This window comes from Tyto alba, unplaced genomic scaffold (assembly GCF_018691265.1).
Source record: "Tyto alba isolate M040663 unplaced genomic scaffold, T.alba_DEE_v4.0 Super-Scaffold_20000042, whole genome shotgun sequence".
NCBI lineage: Eukaryota > Metazoa > Chordata > Aves > Strigiformes > Tytonidae > Tyto > Tyto alba.
The window spans coordinates 13,879,795-13,898,646 of NW_024881293.1; the positions used below are offsets into that span (position 1 = coordinate 13,879,795).

The 18,852-nt window shown below is 47.6% G+C and overlaps 1 protein-coding gene across 6 annotated transcripts in view; it reads right to left on the reverse strand.

Moving 5' to 3' along the window:
• Positions 1–6,032, reverse strand: part of RFX2 (regulatory factor X2) — a 61,797-nt gene extending 55,765 nt beyond the window's left edge. For 4 of the 6 annotated variants that reach the window (XM_042794957.1, XM_042794956.1, XM_042794955.1 and 1 more), the window contains exon 1: positions 5,898–5,995. The gene's annotated coding sequence lies outside the window, so the exon portion shown is untranslated. Of the gene's footprint in view, positions 1–5,897 lie in introns of all 6 variants that reach the window. The other 2 variants (XM_042794958.1, XM_042794953.1) reach the window with 2 other exon arrangements.
• Positions 6,033–18,852: the final 12,820 nt, after the last annotated feature.

The following is an 18,852-nucleotide window of genomic DNA, read 5'->3' on the forward strand; positions in this document are numbered from 1 at the left end:
AATAACTAATATAATTCCCCAAACAAGGTGAATGTTTGATCAGCTGGGTGTAAAGCCAGAAATTATCCAGAACAGTTCCAGGGTTGTCATGGTGGCAATGGGATCTTAAGCTGATACTGAAGAATAGTCTCACAATGACTGACTAGGTGGCAGCTAAGGAAATTGCTTATTATGCTTAGGTTGTTTGCTTATAATCATTCCACCTGCACCTTTTCCTTTCTCTCTTCCCCTGATGTTTCTTATCAGTCTTAACTAGTGACATGTCCAAAAGAAGGAGCACCCTTAATTACCAGCTCAGTTCAGTAGGGGCCCTTTGCCTTGCATTAACCTCAAAGAACCACCAGCCATGTAATCTCAGACAAACCCCTGAATAACTGGTGCATCACCACATAGATTCAGTCTTGATTTGATGCTAGTGCTTCCAAATGAGTTGGACACTTACAAAATTCAGCTATGGAGACAGAATCAACTTTCTTTACCCCAGATTCACTCATGCCACGTGGACTTTCCAAGGATTCACTCATCCAGAGCACGCCTGCAAAGGAGATGAGCACGGGTTTGCAGCGCACGTCTGCCAGTGCACACGAGCATGGATTCGGTTCCCAACAGGAAAGGCAAAATGTCTACTCCAGAACGGCACGGGAGAAAAGTAAACCCAACCCTGAACCTCTTCTCTAGAAGGGATGGGAAAACACAATTTCACATGCAAACGTCTCTATCTGGAGAACACCAAGAGCTCAGAGAGGAGGCAGCAGGACTGGAGGCAGGTCCTGCCCTGAAGCCCCGAGCTTGCTGCCACGTACCACAGTACAACACAAATCCTTTCCTATGAGCACAGCTGAGCAGGCAGCGTTTTGGAAACCCTGACCCACACTGTGGATTTCTCACAACAGAACGTCAGCTGGCAAGGGCGCAGAAGAGAAACACACACCCCTTCGGCACTACGGACGGTAGCAAAATTCATGGCATCGATGCAGCAAGCAACAGAAAAGTGCTTCTGCCAGCTCCGCCTGGGCTGCCCCGAGAGGGGCAGCAGGACAACTCCCAAAAAGCTGCTCCTGACCTCTCTGGAGAGATGCTGCTACACACATCTTGGACACGGTGGCATCCGCAGAAGCTGTCTTGCCTCCTGCTTTCACTTTGTTTCTGGTTGTGTTCTGCATTCTCTTTGTAAGGACTAGAAACTTTGTGAAAGCTGGAGATGCCCTGAAGAAGTCTGAGCATGAAGTCACCCTGCCACAAAAGACAGGGACGTGTCTCAAACTGCTGGGCTTCATCACAGCCTACATGCAGGTACCTGCTGTCGCTTGTCCTCAGACACATTCAGACATTCCTGCACATAAAGCCAGAGAACCACCTCAAACAGAAGAAAATGATTCGTGGAGACTGGACGGTCATAATATGCATCAATTAATTACATGATGCATCAGCAAGGAATATTGCTGCAGTCAATGTAATTATTACTTCCGTCAGCTTCTTGCTAGAGACATGGAGGACTTCCTTCAGCAGAGGCTTGATTTGTGACAGGAAAACAAAGAATCTGTGGTTTGGTTGGTTGGGTTTTTTTGCATTTGGTTTATATAAAGTCATCATTGGCACAGCATTGTGACCCCTGTTTCTTTGAAAGCAACTGCCATGTTCAATTGTTAATCTCTCAGAGCTTCACCACTACGACACATTTGTACTATGCTGAGACTCCTTCAGTATTTATGAAGCTCAGAAATTCTTAATAGAAATCTAATTTAGGGAAAAAAAAGCAAGCTTATCAGTTGCCTTCATTTGGCATTTCTACAGCTCTTAACTCCTGTGTCATTCCAGAGCAACAAAACAAAACAGTTTATAAAGTTCTGTTTGAGAGGGCTTTTGCTTCTGTTGCAATTTAAAATACTCCTTGTAAATTTAATGCTGGATAGATGCTGCTTAACCCCCCTGAGTGTCGTAAGAAAGAATATGATCAGAAGATTTCTGCATTCATTGACATGAAATCACACGTCTACACATCACTAAATATTGTTTTAGCAAGTCAGCTTAATTACACAAATTTAAACTTTTCTAGTCCTTCTGTTTTAGCTGGGTGAGATGTAAACATAGCCATCTTTCATAAAAACATGACCCAAAACTGAAAGTGGTGGTTCCTTTATTTTCCCTTTCCCCCTAACTGGAAACATTTTGTGTACTGATGGGCACTGCAATAATTGCCTCTGTGCTTTTGGTGTTAAGAAGGGTGATTTGCTGTAGGTAGTGCCCTGTATGAAAAAATTCCTCTTTGTTCATCATGTTAATGGGTACATGGCATGCGCTGAAGAAATGTTTTGTTGTCTGTTTATGTATTTATGGCATAATTAGTTCATATGCTGTTTAGACAGAAACAGCCTAACGTGAGAAAGCCAGCACATTCTTAGACAATAAGGTGGATTTGTGAATGTTTGAACACAGGAATAAAGAACTGCCAGTCCCAATAAGACAAAATACAGAGTCTCAAAACGCAGATTACAGAAGGAAACCTTGCATATGGTTCAAATATCAGAAACATAATCCGGGATCACGGAGCTGCATGCAGTGACACGGGGGGAGGCGAGGGCTCCTCTCCGCAGCACCCACGGCAAGCGCTGGCCGGGCAGCGCTTCGCTCCAGCTGGCGGGCGCCCAGCCCTTGACGGCGCTGGCATTTGTTTTGAGGGACGGAAAGAGGGGAAAACTTGGTTTAAATATAACTCAGCAGCCTCCAGCAGAAACTTTGGCCGAGAAGCTGAGGGGTAAGATACGCCTGTTGAATCAGCACTGCCCTCCCTGCGCTGTGACTCTGCACGCCGCAGGACGCTTTTAGCTCTGGAGTACTAAAACTGAACAAGGAAAATATGCTAGAATACATTAAAACGGCTATGTTTACAGGCCTGTATTAAAAGCGAAAACATGTTGTGATTAAACATAACAGCTGTCAATGCTCTGAGGTGTTACAAGCATGAGACTATTTAAAGACAATGACTGGCGCCATCTATTTTACTGCGATCGAGCTAGGAAAAGCTACAGTTATTAACCACTGACTGAGGCTTTACATTTATGGCAGCCCTGAAGACGTTTTGTGACAGAGGGTAACAAGTACAGAGGTGACTTTTAGTGGCAATGAATACTCTCAGCTGGAGAATTTACCCCAACAGATACCCAGGACACACGACATCCGTGGCACTGACTGCTTGTGACTTCCACAATTATGGCCTTAAATCACCATTTCAGATTTACACATGGAAAAATATACAGAAAGCGTATTTCTAATGTGCCTTCACGTATATAACACAGGGTTTAACAGCTACCCTCTCTGAACTGTGCTCAGCCTTAAGTCTTGAGATGGGCGACCCCTTCCCTCCCTCCCAGCCAGGACTCAACAGGACACGTGGTGCCAAGTCCCTTGATGAAGATGGGCCTCCATTTACATGCCAAACCCACAAATTTCTATGCCAAACCTACAAAACACCCTCTCTGAAAGGGCAGCTCCGATGCTGAGGGGGAATTTGCAGCGCTGGGCCATGGTCACGGCACCCAGCGAGTTGCCTGCACGCCTTACACCCCCTCCGGTTGCTGTAGCACAGCGCTGGGATTTGACACTCGCTCGGACCCTTCCACAGCCACCAGAGCTGGCACGCAGGGCCCCAGGAGAGGGACACGGTACTATGAGCGGAATTCATGAGATGCAAATGGCACAGCAGGGAAATGCAAAGCAGGGACTGCCTGTGGGAGCCCCATGTGAAGTCTGACCGACCTGGCTCTTCCATTCCTCTGTGACAGCGGATGCTCTTAGCCACGAATGCACTGGGATCATTCCTGTTTTGCAAAAAGCAAACAGGGACAAAGAAATTCCGGTTGTCAACCCCTCGCTTGCATTTGTGTGTGCTTCCACCCTTAAGGCCAAGATCCTCTAATTACCTGAGAACCCAGATTCTGTTTAAAAAGACGAGTATTTCCAAACCTCACTGGTACAGGAACAGCTTTGAGAACATGAACTCTAAAAGGCTTAAAGCAAAAAAAAAAGAAAAGCAGAGCATGCCTACATCCATATACACTGAAGGGCAAATGCAGAACATCTCACAAAATTCAAATAAATTTCACATCCCATGGGACAGCAATATTGAAAGGTAAAGAACCAGTTGGATGCGTTGGTTTTTTAAAATACAAAGTAAGATTTTCAAAATGAAACGAGCATCAGTGTCAGAGCTGCCACATCTCAGTTCCGATGTCAGATATCCGATACCCACAATTTGGTCCTACAAGTGTGGGTTTTTCTGCATCTGACTTCAGCTATCTAGAAGCCAAACTTTGCTTATCCTGGACTCCCTCAACAAAGATACCTTCAGAGGCTGATTCAACCCCTCCTGAAATAGGTAACCATGAGACAGCCTTCCAGGATGCTTCCCCTTCCATAGACAGCCTTTCACTGGATGGGTAACTTTAAAAGAAAACCTGAAGCAAGACCAAATTAATCTTAAACTGACGGAAGCAAACTCACACAGAATAGTCAAACAGCAGAAGCAAAGAAGGAGACCCAGTCTTTGGGAGCTTAAGATTTATAGTATTAAGACTGATTTTTCTTCTTTTTGTCAGCCAGCAATTACTCTCTATTCTCAAATGATTTGTAACCAAGATGGTGAGTTGAAAAGTTTGGGCAGAAGCAGATGAAAAAAAGCGTTGACTAACAAATGAATCTGAAGCTGAGTGTGGTCAGTTTAAGGCTATTCCATGCAAGGAAACATAAAATAGATTTAATAAAATTATTATTTATTCCACTTTGCTCTTTAATTAGTAAGCTTTGCTTCTTTCAATAGCAAAACCAATTTAGAGCAGCATCTAAGTAAAAAGAATGGAAAGATTTAATCACACTGCAGGAACTCACGCTTGAAATAGGCACATACATACACAAAATCCTGCTTTAACGGGAGATGAGTCTTGTTTTACAACATACTTTATTCAAAACAAACAGGAGAAACCAAGTCAAGAATAGACGGCAGATGCTTAAAAATAGGTCCTACTGCAATTTTCGCTCGTTTCTAAGACCGACAAGAAAGCCAGTGCTGGGATTTCAGAGCTCTGGCAAACGAAAGAGATAAACTGGAATTGAAATCAACCCTAGTAACACTAGGAAAAGTGCCCGGGGGGAAACGGAGACAACACAAGAGGTGTGCAAGCTTCTCAACACGGCGGCAGAGGGGCGGGCTGGCCTCTGTCCCCTCTTCCCAACTCTCACCAGCACTGGCAAGCTCACAACGCCGCGGGGCGGGGGGGGGGGGGGGGGGACACGGAGCCCGCCGGGGTCTGGAGCAGCCGCGGTTTGTTCCCAACCGAACCTGATGCTCGGAGTTGGAGGAAAAAAAAGGAGCCGGGGAGAAGTTCGGTACCGCGGGAGGGATGCTGTGTGTGTGTCCGTGTGTGTCGTCGTGTCCAACCCCCCCCCCCCCCACCCCCGGCCCCGCCACGCCGAAGGCGAGAGGCGGGTTTGGGCCGCGGGTTCCCGGGCAGGGCGCGGAGCGGGGGCCCCGCCGGGCTGCGGGCGGTGCCGCCGGGCGGGGGAAGGGAGGAGGTGCCGCCTCCCCCGCTCCGCCCGGCCGCGCCGCCGCTCCCAACTTCCCGGGGGCGGCACCGCGGGGAGCCCCGGGCGGGACCCCGGGGCGTGGGGTGGGGGGGGAACGTTCCGAGGCGCGAAGCCGGCGGCCGCTCCGGAGAGCCGGGACTGTGAGGGGGGTGTGTGTGTGTGTGGGGGGGGGGGGTCCCCTCATCGGCTGCCTCAGCGACCCCCGCGTGTGTGTGTACGCGTCCCACCCATCCCGGCGCGGGCCCGCTCAGCGGGGGGTGTGTGTCTGTGTGTCCGTCCGTCCGTCCGTCCGTCCGCCTCCCCCCCCCCCCGCTCACCTGCCCTCCCCGCCGGGCGCCGCGGGCTGCGCTGGGCTCCGGCCGCCGGGGCCGCGCGTTGCTCCCGTTGGCAAGTAACAGTCTCCAGGGCTACGGTCACTATGGCGCCTGGCGCCGGGTCTCGAGGCAACTGTTGCTACCCTCTCCCCTCACGTCACCGCCCGGCCCCGCCCACCCCGCCGCGGGAAAGGGGATTGGGGAGGGAAGGGAGAGGGGAGGGGCGTGCCCCTCCCGCTCCTCCACCGCACGGTGCCGCCGGCGGTTGGTGCGCGCGGCTGTCTGTCGGCGGAGGGGCGGGAGGAGGCGGGGGTGGACCAATGGCGGCGGGGGAAGGGGGCGGGGCGGAGAGTTGGCGCGCGCTTTGGCGGCCCAGCGCGGGGCGGGGCGGGGGGGCGTGGCACGGGGCGCGGAGGGGCGGAGAGCGCCGGCCCTGTGAACCCCGCGCTCTGGTGAAAAAAAAAAAAAAAAAAGTTTTTTTTTTTTTTCCTCTATTAAATATTAAAAAGTTCCCGTTGACTCCCGGGCGACGGCACAAATCCGGCCGGCACACGGGCGGGCTGGGGGGTTTCTCCCAGTTGCAGCTGGTTTCTCCCTCCCTGAGCTCCCAGTTCCCCACAATATCAAACCGTTTCCATAGCGACCGGCTGTGAAGTCACAGCCAACAAAGGCGGGGGGGGGGTGGGGGGTGGTGGGGGGTTAATATATGGGAGCTGATGGAGAAACAGGGGCCTGGGGTCCTGGCTGGGTGCAAATTTTAGCAGGGGCTGTGGGGCACCAGCAGCAGATGGAGCTCGGTTAGGGGCTGCGATGGATAAGGACTGAAACAGCATCGGTGCCCCATGACGTGAAATTATCCAACTACCAGCAAGTGCTTCTTGATGGAGCATCCGTCGAAGGTTTTAAAGAACGGGCGAAGGGCCACGAAGCGCCCGGCTCGATCCCCGAACGGCCGCGGCAGCCAACGCGGTTTTGGGTGAGCTCCGTGCGGAGCCGCAGCGAGTCCGGAGGAGACATCTGCCAACTGCCGGCAACCCGGGAACGGCTCCCAGCACCCGCGCTCGGCCGGAAAACGTGCAGAATCCGGTCATCCAGCAGATACCTACCTCTGCACATGTGCAGCGTGAGAAGGCTTCGGGATACTGCACCCGGGAAAACCCACACAGCACCTGCTTATGGGTGGAAAGATGTAACTGATGTTTTTATGGTGGTGGTGGAGAGAAAATAAAGCCTAAACTATAGTCTCTGGACGCGGAGAATTGCAAAAGCAGCGGCTACTTTGGCTCTGTGCTTTCTCCCCTTAAATGAACATCCCCGCTACGCCTGCGGTGAGAATCGGTGTTATCCAGCACGGACATCCTCTGCCCTCCTGGAAATGGTTCAGGCTGGAAATTCCGCAGATTTCAGGTGGAGTTTCCTCAAAATCCCTCCCCTGAGTGACCAGGAGAGACTCGAAAGATTGGGCTGTGTGAAGGACGGGATTTGTAGCGTCAGGCTCACATTTCCAGTCTGGACATGAGTGCCTGGCCTCACCAGCAAGGCAGCGGCGGGTGTCCTGAATGCCTACAGAGCAACATCTATCCATAAGGATGGCTTTTATTCCTTCATTTTTGGGGGAAAAACAGGCTTTTTGTAGTGGGCATCACAAATTCTGCCCCTGCAGAGCTGGGATGCTCCTCTGGATACAGATTCCTATAAAAATAAATCAGCGTGTACAAACCTTTCCAGGTAGTTAAAGCAACTCTCTTGGAAATTAATATTAAGTAGTTCCAAGAACCCTAGTGAGTGCTGAGCCATCTTGTCCCAATCTTTTTGCAAAGAATTCCCAAATTCTCTTGTTTTCTGGTATTTAATGCAAGCTGAGTTTTGTGTCTGTCCCTGGGAGAGAGACAGTGAAGGAAAGACTTCTATTATTGTGATTTTTCTCTTTTTCACCTTGCATTCGTAATAGGTGACAAATACAAACATATCTGATAATTAAGATGGTTCCATTGTTCAAATTCTAAGAGGTTTATCTTTGCAACCAAAGAGTCTTGATAGTATTATGAGGATGGTGAGCCCAGCATGGCTTTGTGGTTAAGATTAAATACAGTTTTGCTCCTTTGGAATGGAGGGAGAGCTTTAAAAACAAGTGAGGATGTGTCCTTCCTCTTACTGCAGGTAATTACATCTCCCACTAACACACATCAACCTTGCTTCTTCAGAGCTGGCCTGACCCAGGCCCATATCCTGGCCATTTTTCTTAAGTTTGAAATGATGGATAGATCTGAGGTGGCTAAGACACTTGCTTTAATCACAGGAGAGGGAGATGCTCTGCTCCCCACATCCTCTCTTGTTTATTTTAACTCTGGCAGTAAGGGCTGCGTAATGAAAACCAACATGAGCTCTAGGTCGGCCTCAGTTCTTCTCTATGGTTTTTGAAGGCAGGTACTGCCAAGGAAAGCACCATTTTTTATAAAGCTTTACGAAATACTTTTGTTTGTGGGGGTTTTGTTGTTTTTATTTTACCCACTTAAACCCAGCAGAATCACCACATACACTTTTCAATTGCTTTGAAAAATCCCTGTCAGACATTTCAAGATTTCAAGGATCACCTTATTGACATGCAATAAAAAAGCTTTTATGATGTATTTTTTCTGTAACGTTTTCTGAAAAGTATGTCCCAGCCTAAGCCAAGGAAGTGTGTGGAATTTGTACCCATGGAGACTCCAATAACACAGCCAGCTCCAAATGCCGCAGGATTATTAGTTTTCTTACCTAACATATCAGGAAAAGAGTTACTGGAAAAGGGAGAGACGGAGAGAAAGTGACTGAGCGAAGCAATATAGACTGAAGAGACTGGACTTGCTGGTTAGCATTTGGTCTGTCTGCAGATTTGGGGTTACTATACCTGCTTTCAGTAGGTTACTATGAGAGTTATACTGGAAAAATTCAGAGAGTTTTGTGCCTGAGTACCAAGGACGTGCCAGGTGAGATTTTGAAAAGCTTCAAAGAAAAGTAAGATGTTCTCTTAATGGGTTGTAGACCCTTAAGCCAAGGATATTTAGAAATATCAACTTTTAGGTGAGGGTGTCACTGCTTAATAAGAAGCAAAACAGAAAACAGAGATGGAATAATTTTTGAGAAGTCATCTAATGCACATAGATATCCACCTTTACCATGGGAAGTGGAGACCAAATTAATATCTTTTTCTTAATATCTCCTTCTGGTGTGTTTGAAGATTGTTCTCATTTCTTCCTGCAATCTCGTTTTCTAAATTAAACAACCCTCTGGTTTTGTAAGAAAAATCCAGGCCTGTCCTACAGAAACACTACATAAATAGTTACTTTTGATCCTGCAATACTGTGGTCACTTATTCCTGCTTAAGCACCATACTTTGCATTTGGCCATATTGTATTGCATCATGCTTATTTTGAGTCATCCCTCGGATTTACTAAGAGCTTAATGAAATCCTTCAGAAGTGCCTGCAGTCCTTCCCAGTTTTGTACCACCTGCAACATATTCAGTTTTTAGGGCACGATTCTGAACTGCACAGCATCTAGACCTCTGCAGAAGAAATGTAAAACACATTTGGATGTGCTCCTCTTCTTTCCAAAGTGTCAATGATGGTATGAAACCCAAAGCAAAGATTGCCTATCTTGTTGTACCCTGCCAGCACTATCCCGAAATTCCTGATAATGCCCAGCACCTTTGATAAAGTTCTACAAACCTTGGAAGTTAGCCAATTCCCTCCTGGGAACCCAGGGAGTAATCGCAGGGCTGTTATTTTTAACTTGGGACCTGTCTGACACTTCTCATGTCAAGTTGATCGCTGAAATTAATTTTTCCTTGTTTCTTGCAACCTGTTGTTTAAGCCAGATCTCGTCCCTCTCAGCCCGTCCAGTGCCGAGGTGGGTCTGGGGGAAGCAGCCTTATTTAAGAAAGCTGTTGGTAAAGAAAGAGAAGAAACTAAGCCTGCTCGCAAAGAGGCACATTTGCTGCAGCTGTAACAGATACCCACAGGAGGGCATGTTCCTCAAAGCAAACTGGAATTCAGCTAAAATCCAATCCCGCTCAAATGATCCGTTTGTCTTGATTTCATGGAAGGGAGATTTTGACAAAAGCTCATTTTTTGATGGAAGCCAATTCTCTGCAAAGGTAGTGGGATTCTTTGAAATTTCATGTTTATCCATGAAAAATATTGTTGTTTTGGTTGCTGGTAATGAAACCTTAAATGAAGCTATTCCCTTGAATTATTTTACTGAAAAGATGAAAAAATTCTCAGAGGATTAAAACCAAACCAAAACAAAAAATTGCCTTTTGAGTTTTTTGTTTGGAAAAAAAAAAAAAAAAAAGTTTGCTTGTGTTCAGCCAGTTTTATTGGGGAGAATCCCTATTTTTATACAGATACCAACTCTCACAGCATTTTCCTACCTGAAAGCTTTCTCTGCCAGGTTCTCGTCTGTCTGTGCTGTATTTTACTGCTGAGTGATCCCGGTTCATCTGCTGCAAAATACAAGGAGCCTGAACTGGTGGCTCTCTGTCCATTCTACCACAGTATAAACAGCATCATCCCATGCAAGCTAAGACTGTCTAAACTGCAATAATGGATTTTCTTTTAATACGTCAGCAGTAAAATTTAATTTCACAATCATTTTAAAATTATGATGCAGATGGGATCGGTCCTGGTTTTGTAGGCAGATAGTTGCTCAAGAGAACCACTTGGGAACAGGGTAAACCTCCACACCAGGTACTCCTGAGGAAACTTCTTCAGCGGGGTGGGCAGCAAACTGAAGTGGTGGCTTTTCCTGCGTGGAGCTGCCACGTCCCTCGAGCCCAGCAGCGTATCGATAATGCTGGGTGAGAGCCTGCTCCAACCACAGCCCCAGGAGTGTTGTCTTCTGGATCATAAATCTCTGAATTTGCTGCTGGTCAGACAGCAACCCTCTTCAGCGCTTTTGGCTGGCCTTAAGAGGGTAAATCTGTTGAGCACGGTTGTGCCAAGGCCATGCTGGAATTTCCCATTGTCATCGTAGCACATGTCCTCCTCTGCCCACATGCCTCTTCAGCAGGAAAATGAAATCCAGGCTGTCGCTGCTTCAGTGTTACAGGATGCTCTGTCCTGTCCTGACAGCATACCAGAGCCTTGCCTTCTTTCCAGCCTTACCCAGCCTGAAAGCAAACAGGTGAGTGCTGAAGAGGAGAGAAAAAAGAAAGGGCTTTTAGCCCTTTCCTTGCCCTTTCTTCTGTCTCCCTTCAGTGGCAGCAAGTATCACTGCAGTCCCTGGCAAAGGCTTTTCGGCTCGCCGTTTTGAGGACATGGACTTTGAAGAGGTTAACTCCTCTCAACCTCGTGTCTTCCCCCTAACAAGTTGTTTAGCACAGCTAGAAACACAAATGCTCTCTTCTCCTTCTCCCTGGAAATTTCCATTCAGCAGAATTAAAGGACGGAGCATTTATCTGGAGTGTTATCTGTTTGGTTTGGCCGTAGCTGTCTGGAAATTCTGCAAAAAATATTGAGTATGGTCACGGAAAATCCAGTGTATGTGGGTTTGTATGTGCCACACCCCATGGGGAGCTGTAGCCTTCTCAGCTAGCAGAAGCTAGAGGAGGATGTGTCCATAACTTGGACATAAAAAAAGGTAGTCATATTGACATAACCAAATCAATATAGCTTATGTCAACACAACTTTTGTATGGCGGCAACGTCTGTGTAATTAAACTCTCAGTGACTGACTAGCCCTGGCATAAGATTTCAGCTGAAGTTCTGTATAATGCAGAACAACTTTTCTAGAGCAGTGAGTTTAAAGGAGTCTCTCCCCTGTTTCCCAGCTAACCACAAGTGCTGGGAACAACGGGGAGGGATGGAGTAACCAGCAGCCTGGGAGGGAGTGACAGAGAGGGTCAACAAGCAAAGGGCCTGGGTGATGTGATGGGAAGGGATCACAAAATCAACAAAACGGCTTAATGGTGTCACCTTCAGCATTTGCATGTGAGCAAAGAAGTGCTTATAAGGTGCTGTCATGGACAAATCCCCCAAACCATTTCTAGGAAGTCAACGTGCTGGGGTGCTTGTGCCTGCAGCACGGGGAATAAACCGGGGGAGCTGGAGACCTGCGTGCAGCTGCGGGGCTACCACCTGGCTGGGATCATGGAGATGTGGTGGGATGGTCCCCGTGACCAGAGCGCTGCAACAGGGAGATGCAGGCTCTTCAGGAAGGAGCTCACCTAGGGATGGGTGGGGATTAAAGAGGAGACAGGTGAGGGTGGCATTTTAGTAGGTGTTTGTTACGGGTTGCCTGGCCAGGAGGAACAAGTGGCTGAGGGACTCTACAGACAGGTGAGAGCAGCTTTGTGTCCGCAGGTCCTGGTCCTCATGGGGGACTTCAACTGTCCTGAGAGCTGCTGGAGGGACAGCACGGCAGGGGACAAGCAATCCAGGAGGTTCTCGAGATCATCATCAATGATACCTGTGAGGGGTGACGCCAAGGAGGACCTAGTTTATGTTTCTGCGTTTAGCCAGTGCAGCAATGTTCTCTGAGAGTGCAGCAAAAGAAATCCCAAACAACCCCCTTACCTCCAAGCTGTTACTACCACTGCTTCCAAAAATGCACTGTGTGAATGCAGCCATGCTGGCAAAAAAAAAGTCCTGTTTTGGGGTTCTTTTTTCTAGTTGATATTAGCAACAGACAACTTCTGTTGAAGTTGTTGAAGAGGTTGAAGATGTTGCACCTTCATCAGTTTGTTGATTATTTTCCCCCACTTTTCTCCTGGCAGAGCAGCACGTGTGACCACTGCCCAGTCTGCAGTCATGCAAAAATCACCCACTAGCTCAAACCACCTCTTTCTGTGGCTTACACTACGGCTGTTTGCCTCCCAGATACAGATATGCTGGTGGAAAGATCACTGCCCCAAAGTCACACCACCCTCTCGTGCATTTTGGAGGTGAACGTTACCATCAGTGAAGTTGGGAAATGACCCTTGAAATTGCTATCAGGCAAAATCAGCTACCCTAATTTAGACAAGTTATTTACACGATTTAAGCTATATCGGTTGCTCTTGCCTGTGATGATTTAGCAAACATTTGTGCAACAGCAAATCTGCAGGGCTGATAATCAGCAGGTGTGGGTAGTAGCTTGGGATGAGAACACTCCTCATCTGCTGGATCTGACAGCGGTGTGATCTGCTGTTTAAGACGCCTGACTGCACTCAGGTAGGTGGGAAGAGCTGTTGGGTTTCTGTACCAGGGGCCTGCTGGAAGAAGGATGGCAGCAAACAGCTTCAGCTGTACTCGAGGGAGGTGTGGTTCAGTCTTTAAGGTTTTGATGGACAGGCTGTAGTGAAGTGCCATGTCTGTCCTCACCTTTCCATTCCAACTGTCTGCCAAAAGCCATCACCTGCCCAGCAGTGTCAGGAGAAAGGTATGTGCGCTTTTGTTCTGGCCACCTGCAAAGCCTGGCTTTGTAGCCTTGACCACCAGCAAAGTGAGTCTGAGCTGTGCAGCCGCTAAGATAAAGGGGGGGTCAATGAGAGGCAATAACTCCTTCAACAGCTATAGCGTGATTTCCTTGAGCCATCAAACGAGGGACAATTTTCTTCTAGAAAAAAAATCACCGTTGGGAATTGCGCTGCAGTGGCTGTGTGGGCACAGCTGGCCGTCCTGCGGGACGGATGAGCAATGGGGGAAAGGCTGGATATAGCGTAACTCACACACTGAGCGGGTAAGCTGGGGCGGAATTAGTCTGAAAACCAGACTGTGGGAGGACAAGCACTTTCTATCTGCCTACCCTGTGAATGTTTTCAATGTTTCAGGTCACTCCTTTCATCCTGAACTGATGCAAAAACTTGAAGTCTTATGGAAGTTTGGAACCGGAATATTAAACAGAAAGGTTCAGCTTGTTCCTATGGGGAAGCTCAACATGCTCATGACTGAGCATTTTAAAGTTTTGTAACTTTTTTTATGACAGTGAGTTTATGATTGAAAAACACAGAAAAAAATATTAAGCAGCCCTGTGGATTATTAACATTTCAGACTGAATTACAGGTGCATAGGTCTTGCACCCTGCTCCAACTGCAGCCAACCGTCATGAGCAACATCTCTGCTGGTCCTGTCTCAGCACACAGCACGGCATCTGGGCTCTGTGTAATCAGGCCATAGAGCCTGTTTCTATATTGCTGTCTCTTACTCTGGTTACACATTCATCTCTTTCCTGGTTACAACACAGCGTAAACAGGGAGGACAGACAAGGCACAGCCGCCTTCTGCTTTGGGCTAAATCTGCCCGGTGAACACGGTGAAACCGTTGCAACAAAGCCCCTTGGCTTGGGAGGGGGGAAGCAATCCCGCTGTCCTCATCTTAGAGCAGCAAGAGAAAAGCTGTAACTGTCTTGTTTATTGAAGTTCCAGAGATGCAGCTGTTTGGTTGTTTGGTTTGGGGTTTTTTTTTTTGAGCTGCTGGAAATAACTCCCTTCTTCCACATGTAACTTCTCATTTTGGAGCAAATGGCTTTCCACAAAATTCTTTTTCAAAAGTGGAATTACCTGTGGGCATAAATAGCATTGCAATTTGGTTTTAGCTTTAATATTCAGAGGATATAAGTAAGATTTCCTAAGTGAGGTGATATCTAGCATCAAACCAAATTATTATATAGGCTAATTCTAATTCTCCACTGCCTTTCACACTTTATAAATGTGTATGCCACACACTATACTTTGTGTGTTGTGTAAGACAAGGGACAGCCTTTGCCTATACTGTGCTGTTTCAAAATCCACTAGTGTGCAGGTTTTAATGAGTACTAAAAAAAATAAAAAAGGTGTTTGTGCCTATGACAAACAGGACAAATACTTTCTGCTCCAGTTTTATTTATGAGAACAAAACTGCAGAAGAGTCATGTTATTTACAGACAGAGGCAGATAAAGGTCTGTTATCCGCTGGTGTGTTCTGGTGAAGACGCCTTGGCTTTGTTGAAGCTATGTTGATTTGTGACATCTGAGAGTTGGATATGAATCTAGAACTTAATTTGATGTGGGATTTTAGTGTGTGTGTGTGTCTTTTTTTTTGGGGGGGTGGGGGGGGTGGGGGAGGGCTTTTTTGGGTTTTGGCTTGTTGTTTTTTCTCCAGAGAGACCTACACCTTTCATATGACCAGAAATATGTTGCAACTTCTTGGTGGGAAAGAGAACATGACCTGTTTAACTTTAGAAATGACAATGCTATAAATGGATTCTTCTGTCTCCTCTCCTTTCTTGTGACTGCATGTTTACCAGCCTATTTTCTCAGTGCATTCATTCTCCTCTTGTTGAGCTTCGTGTGGAAATTGCTGAAATAGTGTACTGTCCATGTCCCCCCGCATTATCTTTCGAGTCGATGTCCTGAGGTGCAACTACAGCTTGGGTTGAGTCACTTGCTACCAGTGACCCTGGAGTTGTAAATTTGTGACGGTTATCAGAGAAATGCTAGCCCAAAATAGTTTACAGACCCAATGCCAGGGCTGGATGGGAAGGGTGATAAAAGTGAAGTTGTGTAAACTGTCTTGAGTCATTTATGTGGGCAGATTTGACTTGTTCCATATGGGGAATGATTAAGCTGAAAAAGAAACTAATTTCTACTCTCTGTGTCCACAGCTGTATGAAGAGATGATTCTTTGCTCGAGGTAGGAAATAACTTGCAAATGGAACAACTTCTGTTTCACCAGAAAGCAGGGTGATATTCTGTAGAGTACAGGAAACCTGTGGCCAAGATGAAGCAGAATGCAGCTCTCTGCAGCAGCCACCCTGTGCCTGAACAACAAACTAACCCCTGTCTGGAAGAAGTGTGAGTCTGTACACCAGCATTTCTAACCACAGTTGGGTGATTTGACATTCACAAGCCTAAAGTACCATGGCCCTAATCTGCGTTTATTCTAGGCCTTGGCAAGGCACTTATCCTACCGCTCTTGTCTTCTGAGGGATGCCTATGTCCTTGATGGCATCTCCCTCCACCTTAGTTTTCTGCTGCAGCATAATAAATACCTGCAAATGTCAAGGCAGGATAGAAACATGAAGGCACCATAGAGTCATTTAGGTTGGAAAAGACCCTCAATATCATCGAGGCCAACCATTAACCTAATGCTACCAAGTCCACCACTAAACCATGCCCCTAAGAGCCACGTCTACATGTTTTTTAAATACCTCCAGGAGTGTGTCTACACTCAGTAAAAGGTCACATATTGCAATAGTCAACAAGGTGCAACATCCCAGGCTTAGACAACCAAGATGCTGCTGTCCTACTGCAAGTGATCCAAGCAGATTATTAACTAGAGGTTTTATCGAAATCAAGCAAGTATCTGCATTTTCAACTTGCTGCAATATCTGGGTATCCTCACCATAAAATTTACCAACAGGAACAAAAAGGATTCTATGGAGTTTTTGGTCTCCCCTTGGCCTGTGTTATCCACAGAGCTTGAGGCTGCTTAACCTGCAGCCATCTCCCCCCCTCTCACTATCTTGCATCACGAGTACAATTTAAAGGTGATGTGAAACTCTGATTGTTAGGAGTGACTCTATAATGAAAAGGCATCTTCAAAGGGGAAGGTTATTTCACATTTCTTGAATACTCTGTATTTGTCCAGTATCTTCTGTAAGCTTGGTCCACAGTCAGACTCTGTAACCAAGATCTCTTCTCCAGCTCCCACACTTCGTGACCTGCCTTTTCTAAGGGCAGCAGACGTGACAGTTCTTCAAACCTGTGTCAAACTAGAATTATAACTTTATACAAGTATTCGACAATTTATTTGGATAATCTGTATTAACACTCTAATGTGGGCTGGTGATTTAGACAATGCATTTCAATTGTTAGGTGTGCTTTACAGACCCAGACACCAAGGCACTGTGCCTGCTTATCTGGTCCTTTGCTGTAAAATACACAGCTTTGGTTTGGATGTTGATCTTGGCAGGAAACATGCCAGAGGACATGGCTGCTTCTGCAGAGTTGCATTGATTGGCATCACATGAGAATCTGGCCTTTATTCCCTTTGAAGTCCCAGAGACTGAAAATATCTAAGCAGACTGTAGATGCTATTGTACTTTTCTTCACTTGCCTCTCCTCTCTGTATTCAACAAATGCAGGACTAAGATGTGTATTTAATACTTCCCACACCCGGCCCCCACTATACATAATTCATGCCGGTTACAATTTTCATGGCGTGAAAATTCAGTAAGATCAGTCATGAGCCCGTGATTGGAACAACTGATACCTGCAAAGACTTTCCAGTCTTTCTTGGCCTAGCTGCCCATGGCTAAAATTCACTCCAGGCGAGCGATTCTGCACTGCGTTAATATATCCTGAAGCGGCTCGAGCCACCCTGCTCACGGTGCCTCGGAAAGTGAGAACCCTGGGACTCCACTTGAGTTAATTGCTAGTAAACATAGAGGCAGGAAAGGCAGTGCTTGACAAAGGGCGCAGTCACTCTGGTGTATTTGCTAGTTTAAACTACTCCATGTTTGCTCCATAAAGGGCTGGGCTGTGCTATCACCAATCAGTAAGAACAGTTCTTGTAGCTACGCCAATGTATAAGCTGTTGTGTTGCAGGCAGCACGAACAGTCCCTCTCCTGCCTGTGGCAGAGTTGCCTGAGGACCACCTGCACTTATCTTTGTTCCTACCTGGCCCTTTATCAGAAATGAGGTCTCCTTCAGTCCCAGAACCGTGGGAGTTTTGCAAACACCGTGGCATCTACCTTGGCAATGATGCAACCTGTTTGATAGACAAGGACGCTGGGAGCACAAAAGAGCAGCTTGCCCGAGGTAATTTGCTGGCTCAGGGCATTTCCAAAAATAGAGCTGGTTACTCCTGCCACTTCAGTTAACCTTTGGGCTGTGCCACTGAATCTTTCCTTGGTTCACTGAGAACTACGTGCCCCTTGTCAGCACGGCAGGTACTGCGCTGTGCCAACGACCAAGGCACGACAGGAGTAAGAGGATTAGCGGTCCCCTAAGTTTACAGATCTCACCAACTTTCTGGATGCTGTTCGTATCCTTGCTCTTCAGAATAAATTTGCCACCTGAATCAAAATGGAGCCACTCAAGGGACTTGGCCAGGCTGCGGAGAGGAGGAGATGAGATAGCTGGGACAGGGAGGGCAGTGCAGTGGAGCTGCAGGGGAAGGCTCTGACTGCAAGAGATGGCAAAGAGCCGACAAAGCAGGACCTCCTGGGTGCCTGGACCTGCAGACAGCACGGTGCAGGGCTCCCGGGGCTGACTCAGCCTTCATCATCTCACTGGGCCGCGGCTGTTCTGCAGCTGCAATATCCTCAGCGCCGTCCTGGCCTCAGGACCCGCTGCTGCTCCATCTGTGGCCCTGACCTTCTGGCAGGAGCTTCTCTCATGACATATTCCTTCCGTTCGCTCATCAGCTAAATGGCGTGAGCCATACCCTCTCCGCCCTGTGTGAATGGGAAATATCTCTGGGTGATGAGGAGAGGGAGAGAAGAATCCGCAGGAAAAAAATCAATGTTTAGGAATTCTTGGCCTATCCTAGCAAAATAACAGCAATAATTCATTTGACGGATACAGCTGTTTTGCTAAGAGGATAAGCAACATTCTGGCTTTTCTGCAACTTTATCGGCTAGAAACAACCGAGAACGGCTAGGTGATCTACCTGACCATAAGCTTTAAAAAAAAAATAAATTCAGAAATGGGTGCTGGGTCTCCAGTTTAAACAAGCAATCCCCAGGGAGGGCAGGGCCCGTCCCGCTGCCCCCCCCGCATCCAGCCCGTTTCCTTCGCTGGTGCTGATGGCAAAACCAGAGCGTGCTGGGGGTTTGGTGGGGAACAAACAGCCCCCCCTCAGCTGCGAGCAGCCGCCGCCGCGTTTCTCTTTATTTCTCCTCGGCGGGGCGGGCGCTGTTCGCAGAAGCACCTCAGGCTCGCAGCTCTGAATCCCACCCCCCGGGGGCGCAGCCGCGCTCCCCGTTTTCGGGGTGCCGGTGGCGCCCGGCGCCT